Source organism: Lonchura striata, chromosome 11, assembly GCF_050655825.1.
Source record: "Lonchura striata isolate lonStrDom1 chromosome 11, ASM5065582v1, whole genome shotgun sequence".
Lineage (NCBI taxonomy): Eukaryota > Metazoa > Chordata > Aves > Passeriformes > Estrildidae > Lonchura > Lonchura striata.
Genome location: NC_140713.1, coordinates 20,021,664 through 20,038,762, shown reverse-complemented (window position 1 = coordinate 20,038,762; position 17,099 = coordinate 20,021,664). Strand labels below are relative to the sequence as shown.

At 42.3% G+C, this 17,099-nt stretch overlaps 2 long non-coding RNA genes across 29 annotated transcripts in view; one reads left to right on the top strand and one right to left on the bottom strand.

Annotated features, from left to right (window-relative positions):
- LOC146766440 (uncharacterized) overlaps positions 1–6,608 on the bottom strand; it is an 18,487-nt gene extending 11,879 nt beyond the window's left edge. Inside the window, exons 1-4 of one of the 2 annotated variants that reach the window (XR_014957979.1) lie at positions 6,343–6,608; positions 5,893–5,999; positions 5,639–5,764; positions 1–5,076 (exon numbers count right to left, since the gene is read on the bottom strand). The exon at positions 1–5,076 is cut by the window's left edge and continues 11,879 nt beyond it. This is a non-coding gene — a long non-coding RNA (uncharacterized LOC146766440). Of the gene's footprint in view, positions 5,765–5,892; positions 6,000–6,342 lie in introns of both variants that reach the window. The other variant, XR_014957978.1, reaches the window with a different exon arrangement.
- The window catches only part of LOC110476338 (uncharacterized), a 524,174-nt gene that overhangs the window by 484,739 nt on the left and 22,336 nt on the right, over positions 1–17,099 (top strand). For 23 of the 27 annotated variants that reach the window (XR_014957972.1, XR_014957963.1, XR_014957961.1 and 20 more), the window contains one exon: positions 5,020–17,099. This is a non-coding gene — a long non-coding RNA (uncharacterized LOC110476338). The remainder of the gene's footprint in view (positions 1–5,019) is intronic. The other 4 variants (XR_014957955.1, XR_014957957.1, XR_014957952.1 and 1 more) reach the window with 4 other exon arrangements.

The window sequence follows — 17,099 nt, the reverse complement described above, 5'->3', positions numbered from 1 at the left end:
CCTCTCAAGACATGAACGAGTCAAAATATTATTGACGTATTCAATTATTTGCAGTTGTGGGGGTTTTGTTTTCTCTGATGACTCCTGAAAATAATAAAGCACTTAGAAGTTCCGCTTTCACTTGGCTGACCCAGCGCTCTCGCAGCAGCACAGCGTGTTGCCCCGGGAGGGAGCTGAGGCGCAGCCAGCGCGGGGCGAGGAGCGCTGAGAAAGCAGCACACACAGTCCCTCTGGAGGGGAGCAGCTCACATTCATCTCCAGGGGCTCTTCCTGCCTGGCCTGTATTATTTATTTTACTATTATTAGCATTTCTGAGACACCAATCACTATGGTAACTGCGTGCCCATAATAACTTTGCATCTCTGTGATTCTCTCCACCAGCGGTTTCTCTGTGCTTCGCACTTGCTAATTGCTTTCACCCTGCACGCATGGCCCGATGCACTCTCCAAGTTATTGACCCTGAGGACCTGCTACAGGTGGGAAGGCTGAGGTGCAGAGGGTTTAAGGGATGAGCCTTTATGGGTCTCCTCACTCCTGGACCTGCCTCTCCAGGATAAATTTGCATTTCAGCTTCTTTCCCTGGCTTCCTCGAGGTGCACTGCAATAGAGACTTAAGCCATCAACCCCTTCAAGGCTTCATCTTTCTCTTTAAATTGCTCCTATCACTTTTCTTCTGCTTGCTGAGCCCTTGAGACGCAGTGCTGGGAGCCAGGGAAGGCTCTGGTTGAATGATCTTGATGAAAATATTTCTCACAGCTCTTCAAGAGCACATTTTGCCCCAGCCTTGCATAGACAGACATAGTGGGAATTGTGACCCCATGGCAAGTATGAAGGACTGCAGGAGGACCTCAGTGGTTGTGCAGCTCAGCTGTGCCCCCTGCCAGCTTCAGAGATGCAGCCCCATGGTATTCAGCACCAGAGATGTTCACTGGGGGACCACTGCAGTTATCCCCACAAACCTGCTGGTTAGGAACACCTCAGAGGAGAAACCCCCCACACATCCTGACTACAGGGCAGCAAACTCATCTCTGCATTTCGCTTCAGTTTTCAGCAGCAGCCAGGACTCCGTGGTTGCAGTCACCCACTGGCGCAGTAATGTCATTTTTAATCCTTTTAATATTTCTCTTTTTAAGAGCATCTTAGCTTGGGGGCCACATGGAGGCTGAAAGGCAGGAAGCCTTAAGCTCTGGGGTTGTGAAGGAGAAAGACACAGTCTGCAGCAGTGCCAATATGCACATCACAGGAAGAATTATGGTTGATTTTCACATATATCTATAACATCTGTGCGGCTAATAAAATTGATGGAGTTTGTCATAATCAGCCTGTACTCTCCAGTGAGAGAATTATGTCTGAGCATTTGGAAATCTCATGCACAGGCAGTTACTGAGGGAATGCTGTGAAGATTAAGTTGTTTCTGCGTGGCAATGAATGCCCACGCTGAAATGTGCTGCCTGCTTCTGTGCTGCAGTGGGGTACTCAGGAAGAGTATGCTGTTAAGTGGGACACTTGTATTAACTATGAAAAGATGTTTTTATGTGCTACCTGCTGTCACAAGTGTGTGTTTACATTCATGCTTTTGCACTAAAATAGTGGATTTCCAAAGCAACAAAAACTAATCCCAGAAAGATTGTATGGAACAGCCCCATTCCCCACTCCATGTGGAAAAGGGGAAATCCCACTAGAACAACAAAGGCACTGCTCTGATCTCCCACAAAACCCTCACCCACCAGTGTTCCTGGCATTGCCTGTGCCACGGGTTTGGCTTTTGGAAAGGCTTGAACTCCTGGGCTGGCTCTGGCACAGGGCATCGTGTCCTGCCCATCACTGCCACCCACAACCTTGGGGCTTTTGGAAGCCCAACACCCAAAATCCACAGGGGTGGTATGAGCTGAACCTAAGACATGCTAGTCTCCCAAGGGCTGAAACGTGAAGGATGGGTGTTTTGTAAAATTATGGTTTTTTAGACAATCGTACAGTATCTTGTTGTAATAACATTACTTAGCATGCTACTTCCTGTGGGTTTTTTTCTGTTGTGGTTTTGCTGGATCAAATGTAATCAGTTGATAGCTGTCAGGTTCCCCAGGAAAAAAGTGGACAAATAATGCTGCAATGACAAATTCTGATCACATTCACTTTATAAGCAGAGGTAGTGGCAATTGTATATGTGATTGATTGAAAAACAGTACTCAAGAGGGATTCATACATTCTGTATTTATTTACTGCATTTTCTTGGCTATGGGCTTAAACAAAATTGGTTTTGCATCCAAAATGTAATCTGAATGCCTGCGAACACAAGAAGGCAGATGAACACAAGTCATTTGGGCATCCAATTCCTTTGCATGTACATGTAAACACTTCTTTTTGAAATATCAGAGTGGGCAACACGTAGCAATTTGTTAAAAATACGGAGTCTGATTTTTCAAGGTGGTGTCTTGATTTACTATAAATCTGGAATATGTGTAATTCTGGCTGTTCTGTATCTTCTGCTTCTTCTGCCCTGTCAGCTCTGTGGCTTAGGAAAAGCTCCTGGAGTGGTGTGTGATACTGCAGTTCAGAAGAATTCCAAAACAAATTAAACTCTTTGTTAACTCCTCTGTCTTTCTGGGGTGGATATAGCCATTCCTGCTCCACCTTTTTAAAGATTTTTGGAGCCTGACCCAAAACACATAAATTTCTGAGGATTTCAGCTCAAACCCACATTGCTACAAGAAGTCAGTACTGTACTGCCATTTAAAAGTGAGTTCAAGTCTTTTATTGTTTTAGATCCAATGATAATAAAGACAAATGCATTGGTTTAATAACTCTCCTACCTTGAAATTTAATTTAAAATCTCTTGTAATGTAATCACATTTGGGTGTGCCATTACCCAGATGGAGAGAAATTTGTTTTGTTGAGAAATTGCTTTAGCATAAGAATGACTTGAGTTTATTAACAGGGAAAAAAACATTACTCCCCTCCCCAGCCACTCCCCATGCATTCCAAAAATAAGAAACTCATTTCAACATGGACATTACTGGTTAAAAAATAATTACACATAATGAAATGTCATATTTCACACATACTCCCTGCAAACCATGCTTCTTAGTCTTCCCTAAAACACTGCAGGGTGTAACCAGCTCTTTCTTCCTCCTTCATGAAAAGAGTGTTTCACAATGGAATTGTGCGATGACAAAAAATGATGCTGGAAAAGCATCACTACCCAGAGAGACATAAGGAATTGCCACAGGCCACTGCTTATAATCCCACACAGCATTAAGTAGTCATTGTATCTCTTTCCAGGGCTTTATTTTTCTTTTGTGACCTACAGCCTCAACTAGAGTTTTTACAGAAATGGAACACCACGGAACAGCAAATTTGGGAGCCCTGTCACTTGACAAAAAAAAACGTTTGGCTCAGAATGTTATTTTTCTTAAATGTATCTTTCAGCCGCTGTCATTAAAATTGTTAAATAGCTTTAGGAACCTGTTTTGTCAATTACCTTGGGGACAAGTATGAAATACTGGGCTGTTAAGCGTGTGCCACAAAAAATAAACTGCGCCGCGCGAGAGGCGCGGGAGGAGCGCTCGCAGGGCTGGGCACGCGCCGGCACACCTCAGCTCCTCGTGGATCCTCCCCACTGCTCCAGCAGCTCTAATTAGTTGGGATTAGATATTCCCAACTCAGGGAGATGCTCTCCATAAATATTTGTTTGCATTTAAAAGCAGATTTCTGCAAAGGTTCTGGTGCTGGCGGTTTCCCTCCAGGAGCACCGGCAAAGCGGGAAGCAATGCCCGGATGTGCACAATGTGTGCGACCCACGCTGTGCACTGAGGCCACTTAATCAGCTAAGTTTTGGGTTATTTCTTCAAGTAGGACTTTTTTAGGGTAGATTCTTGCGTTTTTAGATATATTTAGTATGCAAAAAAATGTGTACACCATTGTGGCTTAAACTGAACTGCACAAATGAATTTTGTGTCTGAAAGCAAGAGTATTCATTGTATACATTAATGATACCTCATTTCTAATTATTTATTTCTAAATATGGGTGATGCTGCATGTCTCCGGAGGGGCATATTGCAATTCTGTGAGCTTATATTTGGATGGATAAAAGTGTTTTATTCCCACAATATTAATTTTTAAATAAATATTGCCAGTGACATTGCTAAGAAGACACTGCTAAAAATTATGATTATCATAGCTGTAGTGGACTGGTGTAATGGTACTGAGGTAAAGTTCCTGTGGCAAAGTTTTGCAAATTCCAGGGATTTCTCAAGAGAGCAAGAGGGAAATCAAAGATGTTTGTGGGTTTTTTACTCCTTGAAACTCCCTTCCAAAATAAAATAGGTAGAAATAAAAGGAACAAACTAGGGAGGAAAGGAACAAAATAGGAAGGTAAGGAACTGACTGGAAACCCCAGGAACATAATAGAAAGATAAGGAAGTTTGACAAAATATTTTAATTCTTCTCCTTGAATGGAAGAGTTATGTGGGGGAAAAGAATGCTAATTTTAATTTTATGAACTGAAATTTTATAAATTCTCTCCAGTTAATACCCCCATATACTCTTGCTTGTAATTCACAGTACTCAGCAGTAGCACTTATTAACCTCAGAAACACTGTTTAAAACAATATTTTGCAAAATTGCAGTCTGTTTTTCACTGTTGTGCATTGCTGCATGTCTGGGAGAGGTTCTACAGCCACCCATAACCCACTTCATCCTCAGATCCAGGCATACTTTATATTCAGAGCTTTGAAAACCAGCTAAATTTACACCCAGCTTGCTCTGGAAATAAATCTGCTCATTTAGATGAGGTCTCATTTAAAATGGCTTAGCCCAATAATTAATCATTTCATTCTCTTTATATATTTGTGGGTGTTTGAAAGAAGTTTGATTAGTTACCAGTGATTACACTTCCCAACACCCTGCAAAGGAAATAATAAAATAAAACCCGTCAGACTTTTGTAAGGATTGCTGGGGCTGAATTTGGGCTGAATTTAATAGTGACTTGCTAACTGGCAATTATTTGTCTGCTTTTAACAGGAACTCCATAATGAAGGAGGTTATCATCCAGGAGTTATACCCAGCTTGCTTTTAAACCTGCAAAGGAAAGATACTGTGAACAAAGCAGTGATGGCTCTCAGGTTCCTCCCCAGGCACCAGGAGAGGAGTGGGGCTGTTTTGGATCACCTGAGCACAGGTACCACCAACCCACCCTCTGCCACCACCTGGGACACTCTTGCTCCTCCTGCCCATCATTTGGGCTCCTTCACTAAGTGCAAAAAAACAAACAAGCTTGCAGTCACTGATTTGTTGTTTCTAAACACACTACATTATTTCAAGGAGTCCTGAAATTCAAGATATTTTTCTAATCTAAGGTTTTTGGCTTGTAAGGAGGTGGAGAGGGTAAAAGATCATGTTGGTCTGAGTAGATATTACACCTCTAAAGCTGCCCATGGTTTCTTATCTGTATTGTGGGCAAAGTGGATGAATGTCAGAGTTCAACACACCCATGCTGTTTAACCCGGTGCTATTATCACAATGACCTTAACCAGCTAGGCAGTTCACAGAGCAGGCACTAAACAGAGCATGAGATGAATTTAATGGATTACTAGGGAGTATGTTATTGCAAGGAGAAGCACCTGTGGAGCAACATATTTACCTCAGTTCCACTGAATGAGCATGTTGAAAGTGAATTGGCACAGCCTTCTGCTTTATGAAAGGAAGTATTTTGTCATTCTTCATGCTTTCATTAAGAGGATTTAAGGCAGAGGATGCTGAAATGGTTCTGTGTTAACACCAAAAAAATCACAGATTAATAGTGGAGCTTGAAAATAGTAAAGCATCTGATTTTTTGCTTTTTCATCAACAAGCCTAATAAACCAGGATGAAACTATTAACATACAAATAGACAACCTTCTGATTAAAACAGCAGCAGCCAGCCCAGCCTGGAAAAGACCTCTTCACGCAGAAAGCAATTATGATGGCGAGTGTTGTCCAATTCACTTCTGTTTGCAACAAACCTAGAAAATCAGAATGTAACCAATCATAATTTTGCAGAAAACCTGGTGTTATTTAAAAACTAAGATGCTCTTGATTTTTCTTATCATGATCAGCATTTTAGAAGTCCCCAGATACACTGCAAGGTTGTACTCCTTTGAATTTCTATTCTAGGCATATACTGTAAATAGGAAGAAGAAAACCCTCGGGATAAAAGATTGTAGGAAACCTCCCCAGAGGAAGGATGGATATTATCCTAGACTGTATTACTACAGTATACTTACCTTTATTTCCTGTATCTCCCTTAAGATGGTCATCTGTGGAAAAAAATATTCTTAATTACTATTCTATCATTTAACCACCTACCTCCTCGTGATGGTGATCATAGTGGAAAGAATTTTCCTGATTTTAAAGTCAGGCCATGACAGCTGATTCCACTCAGGTGTCCCAGCTTGGAAATTTTGTTTTGTCGTGGAAGGGATGACTGGCACAGAAGAGATTTCCCTTATGACAAAGCAGACCTGGCTTCCTGTTTACGTGGAGCGAGCGTTCCGCACGCGAGCCTCGCGGAAGCGCGTCCGTAGCAGGGAGGATTTTCAGTAACTTTCTGCTGGCTAATTCCCATTTATGCAAGGGGACCATAAGTGGTACCATGCTCTACATAGTTTCCTGTTTCCCTCATTCAGGAAGGGTGTAAATACATGCCAATATCCCTCCTCATTCAGTGAAGTGTAGAGGCTCATCTCTAATTCAGGCATGTGTTGTAGGACTGGTTGTTTTCTGAGAAGAACACGAGTATGTTGAGATTTTTATTTTTTCCCATGTCTTGAACATTGATACATACTGATTTTTTTGGAGAAAGAAGTCAAGATGCACTTTTCCAGATGGAGTAAGAATGCTTGTAGAATTATCTGAAGGAATCCATTTCATCTGAGAGACACAGTTCTCACAGCTGGGTGTTTGAAAATATGTCTTTACATGCTAACTGAAGTGTTGAGACATTTTGGTATCTATTCTAATTTTGATACTGAGGCAGGTGTGCATTTACTGTGCCAGTGAGCTCATTGTCCCATTACATTTTCCTTTAATTAAAATTATTTTCAATATTTCTTTCCTAGCAGAACATAAAAGTGGTAGCTTCTCACTTCTTTAGGTGGTCCAAGATTGATCATCATATATTAGGAAAGAATGTGGAGATAGAGCATGCTGGAAGATCATTTCTGCATCACACAGAGTTAAAAGCCTAATTAGAGAGTTAAAGTAGCCTCCAAATATGCAGACGCTCTTTTGCACTCCAAAATAGTTGCATCAGCTATCAATCAAGTGGATAAAGGATGCAGACAGGCAACTGAGGGTTTTCATTTGTGAGTAATATTAATTGTGGGTGTAAAATGAAAGATGTAATAAGTGATGAAGGTACCACTCAATAGTTGGATGAAACATTTTCTGAAGTTAGCTCCAAATGGGGAGTTCCAAGTGGGGCAATTGTATAAGCAAATAAAATTTCAGCTTGGCACTGACCATTGCATGTTCTTGAAAAAATATATAGAAGTGTCCATTGATTATTGTTCTCCCTGATTTTGGTTTTCCAGCCCCGAATTCTGGCTTGCTGTTCATTAGTCTGGAGTAATTGGGCTGGGAGAAGAGCATTCAGACCTCAGTTCAATATTCAAAGCAAATGAAATATGCAATTATCTGATACAGAGTCACAGAATTGCATCAAATGGAAACAAACAGTGCCAAATCAAGACCACATGTTCTTAAGAGGATTATGAATTTTAGTGATATGCAGCTAAATGTCATCTATTTGCAAATAATTGAGGAGTTTGAAAAAAAAATCCTTTTGAATATTTTTGTGAATATAGTAATTGTAAAAACACTTGCCAGGATTTTTCTGAGGTCAGTGTACAAAAGTCTGAAATTCAGACAGAAATTACTCTGTTCCTGATAATCCTTTCTGAATAGGACTCCTGATTGCCCTTCAATGGGGTCTGATCATTTTCCCACTGAAGACTGGACATCTGAACCAATGCTTTCAAGCAGTAATTAACCCCATGAGTTTTCAGATAAACCTTTAAAAGATTTTTCATAAATTGCTTTCAAATGAACCATTCTTTATCTAAAATCTGAAAAAGCTCGGAGATGCTTTCTGCTTCCTCTTTTAAAAGTTTTTAACAGTGCATTTAGGCATTTCACGTTCTGTGTCTGCAGTAGCTTGACAAAGGACCTTTATATTTTCCCTTATTCAGATACTGGACAGAGCTCTTCACCTCGCTGAGGTCTACATGTGGTTGCTAAGCCTCCCTATCACATGGAAGGGTGGAGACAGGGCAGCAGTTTTCTCTGGAAAGGAGACAGATGATCATGCCAAGTTCTGGAGAAGTACTGGCAATGGCTTTGTTGGGGAGAGATTGAGACACCCTTTTGGCAGGAGCCAACACCCATTTTGAGATGAAAAACGTCCATCCCACCATCTAGCTCTGCAGTGCTTCTCCAGCAGGAGCTTCTCTGGGAAAACTCCCACTGCTGTGTCTGGGGCCAGTGCAGATCCTGTGACTTGCTCTGCAGCTCCTCACCCAGCAGCACTGACCCTGCCTGTGCTCATGCTTTCTTTTTGTTGCATTTTTGCCTGCACAAAATGCCACTAACAGCCAACTGGCCACAGTTAAACATGAGAATGTGAGCGAAGCAGGTTCCCCCTGCCTGCTGACTTGTTTCCAGAGACTTTATGGTGCTATCTTGTCTTGTTTGTCTCTGCATCAGTCTGGTCATTATCTTCTAGTATTAGGCAGTTTGGGGCTCAGTGTTCCACTATTCAGGCAGCAGGAGTCTGACAGGGCTCACATCTCCCAGGCTGGTGTGAGAGGGTTCACAGGGAGCCTGCTGTCAGCGTGAGCACTGCTGGTTCACACAAAATGAACTCTGCAGTCACAAACAATATAATTTTGGCTAAATTCAAGCCCAAAGGAATCACTATCTTGTGCTTTTCTCTCACTTTTGTATTTTTAGATTAGCTACAGTTTGGATACTAGCTTGCATAAATCCCATGTTCTTGATGGTTTGGGTTTTGGTGCCTGGGACAGGGTTGTGTAAAACTGTTCATTCAGTAAAACCAGGGTAACAGCTGAATTCAGACAGGTCTGCTATAGGTCTGAAACACATACCCAAGAATAAGCATTTCCCAAACCTCATTGACAGAATCAACCAAATAAATAGTCAGTTTTAAAGCTTTTGTAAGGAAGACACTAAAGATTTTTACAGCTAAGCCACTTAAAATACATTTTAAGTGTGCAAAAGGATGAGAGAGTACTTCCAAAAGCACACTGCAAAATAATACCTTACAGATTGCCAGAAATTTTTGGAAATTGAGGAGATAGCAGTATCTCCCATTTGGATAACCACACAGAAAACAAGTGCTGTGAGCTTTGGAAATCCCGTGGAGCACAGGGATGGGATCAGAAGGCAGAGGTAAGGGAAGGGCACTTGGTGGGCTTTATTGTGTCCCAAGACTGCATCCTATTTCCTACACCAAAGGAACACATCGTGTTGGGTTTTCTCCAACAAGCAGGATATTGTTTTAAGTCCTTTTTTCAACAAAGTATTATCAACTTTATTTGGGGTTTTTTGTTCTGCTTGTAATTGGGAGCAGCAGCAAAGTTCAGAGTACCATAGGCAGATGTTACAGGGACACGAAAGTACAAGATAAGGTGCTTCCTACCACAGGAAGGCTATTTTAATAGTTGGTTTTTAAGCTGATATTTACAAAGGAAGGAAAGTCAAAGGCAACAATAATTAATGTCATCATTATGGTGCTGATTTGCAAAGAAACATAGTGGGATTAGGAACTCAGCCATTTCAGCTTTTTAGAAGACTTCAACACCAGATCAGGCATCAGTTGAAAGATAATAAACATCAAAATCTAGATGTTATTCTCTTACATTTATATAAGATTGCAGATGGAAAAGAGTGTTAACAAAAGGGAAGGTAAATTTACAGGTCTCACCATCTTCCCTCATTAATGTTCTCAGCAAAACATGCTGAGCTTTGTGACTTTTTGTTTATCATTAAAAAACAATTTTTGTTATTTGCTGAATGGTTAAAATTTATTTTCCTGATAATTTGGGGAGGTGGCTGTTTATCATATGAAATGATGAACAAAAGCTGCAAAAGTCTTTTCAAATGGGTTAGTTTGCAGCCCTATAGAGCAGAGCTCCATGAGTTTATTTGCATCGTCAGGAGAATCTAAACTAATTTAATTCATGGTAGGGAGCATATGTTAATGACTTCTCTGGGTGGAGGAAGGCAATGCACACCTCTCTTCTAACTCAGTGGTCCTGTTTTACAAGCAGACCAATAGATCAAAACCACATGCTATCTCATGGTAAGAATTGAATTCATGTTCTCCTTAGATGCTTTTATACATCCAAAGACCATTGGTGTGTTTGCTACCACATCAAACTGTCCAAAGGCTGAAATGGGCACAGGTGGGATGGATCCCTGAGCAGCCTGAGCTGGTGGGTGGCACCCCTGCCCCTGGCAGGGGGATGGAGTTGGATGGTCCCATGAGACCCAGACCATTCTGTGACTCTGTGATCTCCCTGCCCAGCAGAACGAGGTGCTGCTGGTCAGTGGGAGAGGAAGGGAGGGAGCTCTCTGTGAGCTGAAACAGCATTTCTGCTTTGCCAGCTTCCTCCCTTGCAGGCTTGTTCTGACTTAACAACTCAGTGGCCTTCACAGGCTTGAAAAACTGTATAAAGGAGCCAAAAGAAAAGGTATTTCAAGGAATGAAATTAAGAATTGTAAGGATCTTTGAATAACTAGTGTTTTCAAACTGGGTTAAAGCAGACTTAGAGTAATCTGACATGATGTAATCCTAGTGAAGTTGCAGGAAAGCAGAAATTAAGTATTTATTTGGTATTACAGTGTCTAGTATAAGATATTGTTAAGTACTGTCAGTAACTCATTAGATATTTATTTAAAAAATAAGAACTTTAAAGAAAAAAAGAAATTTGAGATTAGAATGTGGTTGCTGTACATGCATTATACATGCTTCTCCTTCTGTTCCACTAATGGATCCTGACTGCCAGAACAGCGAAACGAACCATTGAAATTAGCGGAACTAAGACCCAGATCTATTAGAAATTTTCATTTGCCTCCAGTGTAGAATTTCAGACAGATCCCTGATTTCTGTGGAGCATTTCCAAAGTATCACAGCTATGCTGTAAAATGAGTTTCCTGTCAAAGGGAACAAACGTGGTGGTGGAAGCCATTGAAACTTCTGCTTCCGAGTGGCCTCGCTGCAAAGACATGAAAAGGATGAAGCATCTCTAGTGGCAAATCATTAATGTTGGTGGCAAGCTGAGCAACTGCTGGGGAAAGAAACAGCAGCAGCAGAAGGAGCCTGAGATGAATGAAGCTGGAGTCACCAGCATGGAAATGCCACCTTAATTAGACCATGTTCTGAAAAGAATTAAAGGCAGAAACAAAGCTGAAACCAAGAGGCACAAGCAACCCATGTGGGCTTCAGTACTGATCTCACCAGGGTCTCACAAGTCACTGCTGGAAAATAAAACCTCTAACCTGTCAGTCCTGGTGATCTCCCACTGCTGGAAGAGTGGCTAATCCCAGATTTTCACATTCTGAGCAAAAATCAGACGTGAAATGTTATTAGAGTTGGAAATGGAGTTATGGGTCATCAAACAAACAGAACATGGAAAGGAATTTATGGGCCACAGTAGTTACCCTTGTAAGGGGAAAAATCTAGTGAACATCATGTTAAAAATGCACTGCAGAAGTGTCAAAAATCTGGTTTTCAATACAGAACACTCATCAGAAACCCTCCAGCATTAAGTTAGGCTTCATTTTTAATGCTGCCCAAGCATGCTCTGCTTTTGCCAAAATAATGGAACTCTGAGCCTTTGCTGGGACTTTCCATATGACTGTGGCTTTAAGTTATATCCTTCAATTTTTTACTTTTTTCTGTTTTGGTAATGGGAATCTTTAGTGTCTGGAACATTTGAGACACTGAAAGAACCTAAAAAATGTATATACAGGAGAGGGTTTGGGTTTCTTCTGAATCCTGGTCAGACTCTGGAAAACAGAACCAAACCTCAGAACCAAAAATTCCTTCATGAGTTTTCAACATTTCTGTTAATACTGAGTTCCAGGGTCTGGCTTACATTGGGAAACCTTGACTCCTGGCTCCAAAGGGTTCAATTAGTCAAAATGGTTGGCAGATGGAAAAAATAATTAAGTTCCATCCAGTGTTTTGTACAATAAAAATAGACTCAAGACACAATGGCCTTGCCTTGAACTTTGCAGGTCAGCGTCACATAAAGATAAAGAGGGAGTCAGCTTTTGGGAGCTGGATTATCTACCAGCACACAAACAGTGTGAAGCTGGGCTGCCAGGGCCAGATGCATCAGAACATGCAGGCTGAGCACGTGATTATTACCTTAATGATTTTTTTTTAGTCCAGATCGAAGATGAAAATTCTGGCAACGAGAAATAACTTGACGTGGATATTATGAGATTACCAAAACCTCATGATAGCAGAAATAACAATAATCATCTGTTATTTGAAGAGCTGCTGAAATACATGGAAATTTTAAAATATTGTTCTTAGAAATCTTTCTCCTAAATGCTTTGTCTTTCCTGAAAATGACAGAAAAGTAGATGGATAACACTTTTCTCAAACAAATTTCCTTATGCTTAAATGCAACCTTAGATGCCCAACTTCAAGAACTTGAGTTTGAAAATACAGGTGTGGACCAGAAATATACCTGTGCCACAATTTGACATCAAAATTATTTATACTTCAACTATCCTGTAAGATATGTGGGCCAAAGAATTAGATCCCACATTATGCACCTGATCATTCTGAATAATGAATAATATATTCACAAAAAACAAGAGGCATATAGGGTAGATTTGCTAATTGGGAAGTGTGGCTTACTGCACAAATGTTTTGTTCTAAAATATGCTGTAGTGCAAATTTTATGGCCAAAGCAATGTTTTGGATAAAAAATTATATATTAGAGCAAATAAAAAGTGGGCAGATTCCCCACCACTGTCAATTATGGTACCTGGCAGTACGGGGCACATAGGCTTTGGAGATTTATCTTAAGTATAGAATAAAATATCCAGATTACTAGGGCACAACAGAGTTCCAGGTTGTAATATTAATAAAATTTTCCAGAAAGTGTAAGAGTTCCACATATCCACACTTGCACATCTACATTTTTACATCGCTCTTGGCTGTCACTCAGGGCTGGATGCAACTGGGTGCTCAACATCTAAAAGGGATGGCGAAATAAATTACACAGATCTCCGTGCAAGTCTGATCAAGCTCTGAAAGGTGAGGTAAGTCTGCTTCCTCTTGCTCACGTCCTTCCTTTTCTTCCCCAAACTTCTACCAGGTGTGATTGCCATCTCTTTCCTCTCCTACCTCCCTGCTCTGAGGCTGCCCTGCCCCTCTGGGGCTGCATCCACCATTGCCACCCCACGGGTTTCCACAGCAGTTGGGTTTGCTACGTGTGTGAGCAGCCCTGGGGATCCAGGGTGAGGACAGGAGTACACAGGGAGGCTCCTGATGGGATTCATGGAGTGTTTTGGCAGCACTGGTGTGGTTGAATAATGTGACTGGTGCCACAATGCCAGCTCTTTAAATATGTGATGTCTGCGTGTTTGTGATTGCACTGATGGTCTGGGCTCCTCTGAGGGTGCAGCAGATGGCCCCTACCTTTATCTTCATGGAGTGTCTCATTCATTTGTGGTGGGAGTCTAGAAAAACCACTGAATCTATCCCAAATCATATGGTGTTTAGAGGGATAAAGATGTTCAGCTAAGCCTGGGAATCATTAGGTGGCTGCCTTGGAGCCAAGCTGTTTGGATGGGGCTCAGTTTCACAGCTGGCAGAAGAAGGAGAATCTTTTTCTCCTTCAACTGCTGAGACTGTCAGCAGCAAACTTGCAGAGCCACCTCCCAGTTCTGGGGGTTCATGGGATGGTGGAGTGGGTGGATGTCCTGTTTGGTGAACTCTAAAGTCATTTTGTTGGTGCATGTGTGAGGGGGGTGTCTTTAAATCTGGAACCCACTCTTTATTGTTTTGTGGTTGGGGTCCACATGTTGGATCTGTCTAACAGCTTCCTTGGGATAACAGTGGTGGATGCTCCAAGTGAGCATTCAAAACCCTGATTTCTCTAATGTCTCAAGGGCCAAGCTTCCTGGGTTCAGCCTGTCCCAAAGCACATGCTTCTGACTTGACACAGCTCTCCTTAGAGGCCAGGAAAAATCAATGTATACTGCTTTGTTAAACCCAGTGAGGATTAGCAGAAGGGATGTGCTAATGAATTCCATGTGAATATGCTGCAGCAGACCAGTCCTACAAAGCACAGAAATAATTTGGTATAAAACCTGCCTGATTTGCTTTCTAGCTTGGACTAATGGCTGAGCCTTCTCCTGCCTAGAACCAGGGCTATTTCCTGGGATGCCACTGGCATCACTGGGGTGGTGAGGTGTGCTACCCTGCCTGGCGTGGGCAGAGCTGCTGCTGCACAGATCAGAGCAGGCAGCACATCTTGATGTCTGCTGCGACTCATAAGGTGAAGGCTTTGATGTAGGTCCAGGACCTGGCCCTGTGATGCAAGATGTACTGCAAAACCTGCTTTTCAGGGAGCACATCCATAGCCATGGGATCCTCAGAAACAAAATCTAGTCCATCAGGAAGCCTGTAACACTGATCAATCCTCAGGACTCCCTGAAGATTTCCTTGTCCTAGATTTGACATTAGTATCCTTCACCTCCAGGGAAGCCCAGGCCTGCCTCATGCTGATTGCATGAATTACCAAAGCAAAGGCTTTAGGTTTTGCTTCTAGCTCAAAAGCTCTTTGGTTCCAGCATCAGTGCTTCCACTGAACATGCTAAAATACCTATTTGTGTGATTTTCTGTAACTGAGCTTAGTTGTAATACCTCAGAAATACAATGCACTGAAAACCTTTACGTTTTCACTAGTGGAGCAGCTATGCGAGCTGGATAACAGAAACTGGTGTGATAATTTTTCTACTTTTTCACCCACTTCCCTGTATCTCAATATTTTCACTTTTGCTTCTTTTCACCAGCCTGGCTCTAGCTCTTTGGCAGTGCTCCTGTGCCCACGTGCCTGCATGTGCACACACAGGCTTGGGCAGGTATTTGTAACCTGACTTCACACTTCATCCCTCTCCCTTGTTAATTGTAAGAAAAAAGGGAAGGAAGAATGAAAACAAAAGTATTACACAGAGAAATTAAGCAAAAATAGAAATCCAAGGGTATGGTGGTTGAAAGGGATGCCCAGAAATTTCCTTTTGGAGTCTCCTTTAATCACCTCTCATCTTCGCTTCGCTGCTCTTCTTTCAGCTGCTCAGGCCAGGTTTCTTGGTAGAATTTTACTGCCAAGTGCTATTATAACCAAACTGCTCTGATCTTTAGCCAGATCTTAGGAAAGAAGTGGGTGTGCTGAAGCATTGGTGAGCCAGTGAGGGAACTCTTTACCAGGCTGGAATGGCAAACATGACTGTACAGATGAGAGCTGCGTGAGCAGGGCTGCAACGCTGCCATGGGGTTTGGTTTCAGCTGCTGCATGCAGGGAAAAGCAGCTCTGAAAGCCTAGGATATACAACCCTTTGTGCTGCAACCACCCAGATTCTAGCACACAGCACAGACAACGAGAACCATTTTAAGGTGCTGGGTACCTGAGACATCTGGGTTTTGCTGACGTGTCCCCGGGCTGTGCTGACAAAGTGCAGGTCCCCAGCAGGAATAACTGAGGCTGCACTGAAACTTGTGCCCAGCCATCCTGGAGAGGAATCAGCAGGGGGAAGGAGGGCTCCCATTGGGCTCTCAAGGCTGCACCTCCCCTCCCCATGGCTCAGGGTGGGCTCCACAGCTGTGCCTGGCTGGCTCTGGGCAAGGACAAAAGTGTGGCTGGAGCATGAGTTGAAGCAGAACTGGGAACACAGAGCCTTTACAAGTTAATCCTCTGAAGAAGGGCTGAAGCACCATTTAAGCATACTAATTTCTCTTAAAGACCTTGGTCTATATTAATTATTAAGAAGAATGTCTGAGTGAAAGACCAAAAAACCTTCAAAATGCTGTGCATAAATGCTATGAGCTTGCAGGTTCCCAGAGCTTACACCAACTCTGTGCCACACATCTGCAATAAAATAGTCTCTATTTGCTTAGCAGATGTGCTGGAGTCATGTAGAGTTCAAATTTACCATACCCATCAAGATGCAAATCCCAAATTTTGTTTAGCATTGTCCCATTGGTAAGGACGTTACACGCAGGTCAGGATTCTATCTCCCCCCAAGCCCTTTAAATGTGTTTATTCATTCTGTTTATTTTCATTTCCCAGTTTCCACATGTCGCTCAGTCAGATTTTCTGTTAGCAAGACTGAGAGACGAATAACATATGTTACCCCACAACTGACCTTGAAGGGGAGCTGAAGAAACCATCTTCCCTAGGGCTGAGATGTAATTCCGACACGAGCTCGCTCCGTAGAGGTCCTTTTCTGAAAAGGCTCTGCCAACTGTGTCCTAAGCCCTGGAAACGTTCCTGCCTGCATTGATAGCAGAGCGTGAAGTACGTACCAGGGGGATGTTGAGGATTTAGCCTTCTGTGCCATCCCTCCCTCAGCTCTCACAAGCAAAGCAAACAAATTCTTTGTGTTTTAGAAGGATCGGATAATTCAGCCAACTTGAGTTGTTTCCTCGCAGGCCTGGCTTTTCACCTGAGGGACCAGGTTTGCTCATCCTGCCCAGGTTAAAATGACTGAAAATCAATGTGGTTTGACAGCTGTGGGAAAAAAATAAGTAAATGGATGTACAGACTGTTGAGCAACAAAGACTCTTCAAGTGAATACGAAGTGAGGCACAAAAAGAAGCTCTTGTCTCTTATCTTCCTTACAGGCTCTTGATTCATGGCAGTCTGGCCAGTCACACCCTTGTCTGATGGGGTTGGTCTGACTCTTCCATGGTGTTTTCCACCTCCTCGCACATTCTGCTCAGGAAGAAGTCACAGGAGGGCTGTTCAGCTCTCCTCTGTTCTTGGCTGGCTGAGCTGGGCACATCAAACAGGAGATGG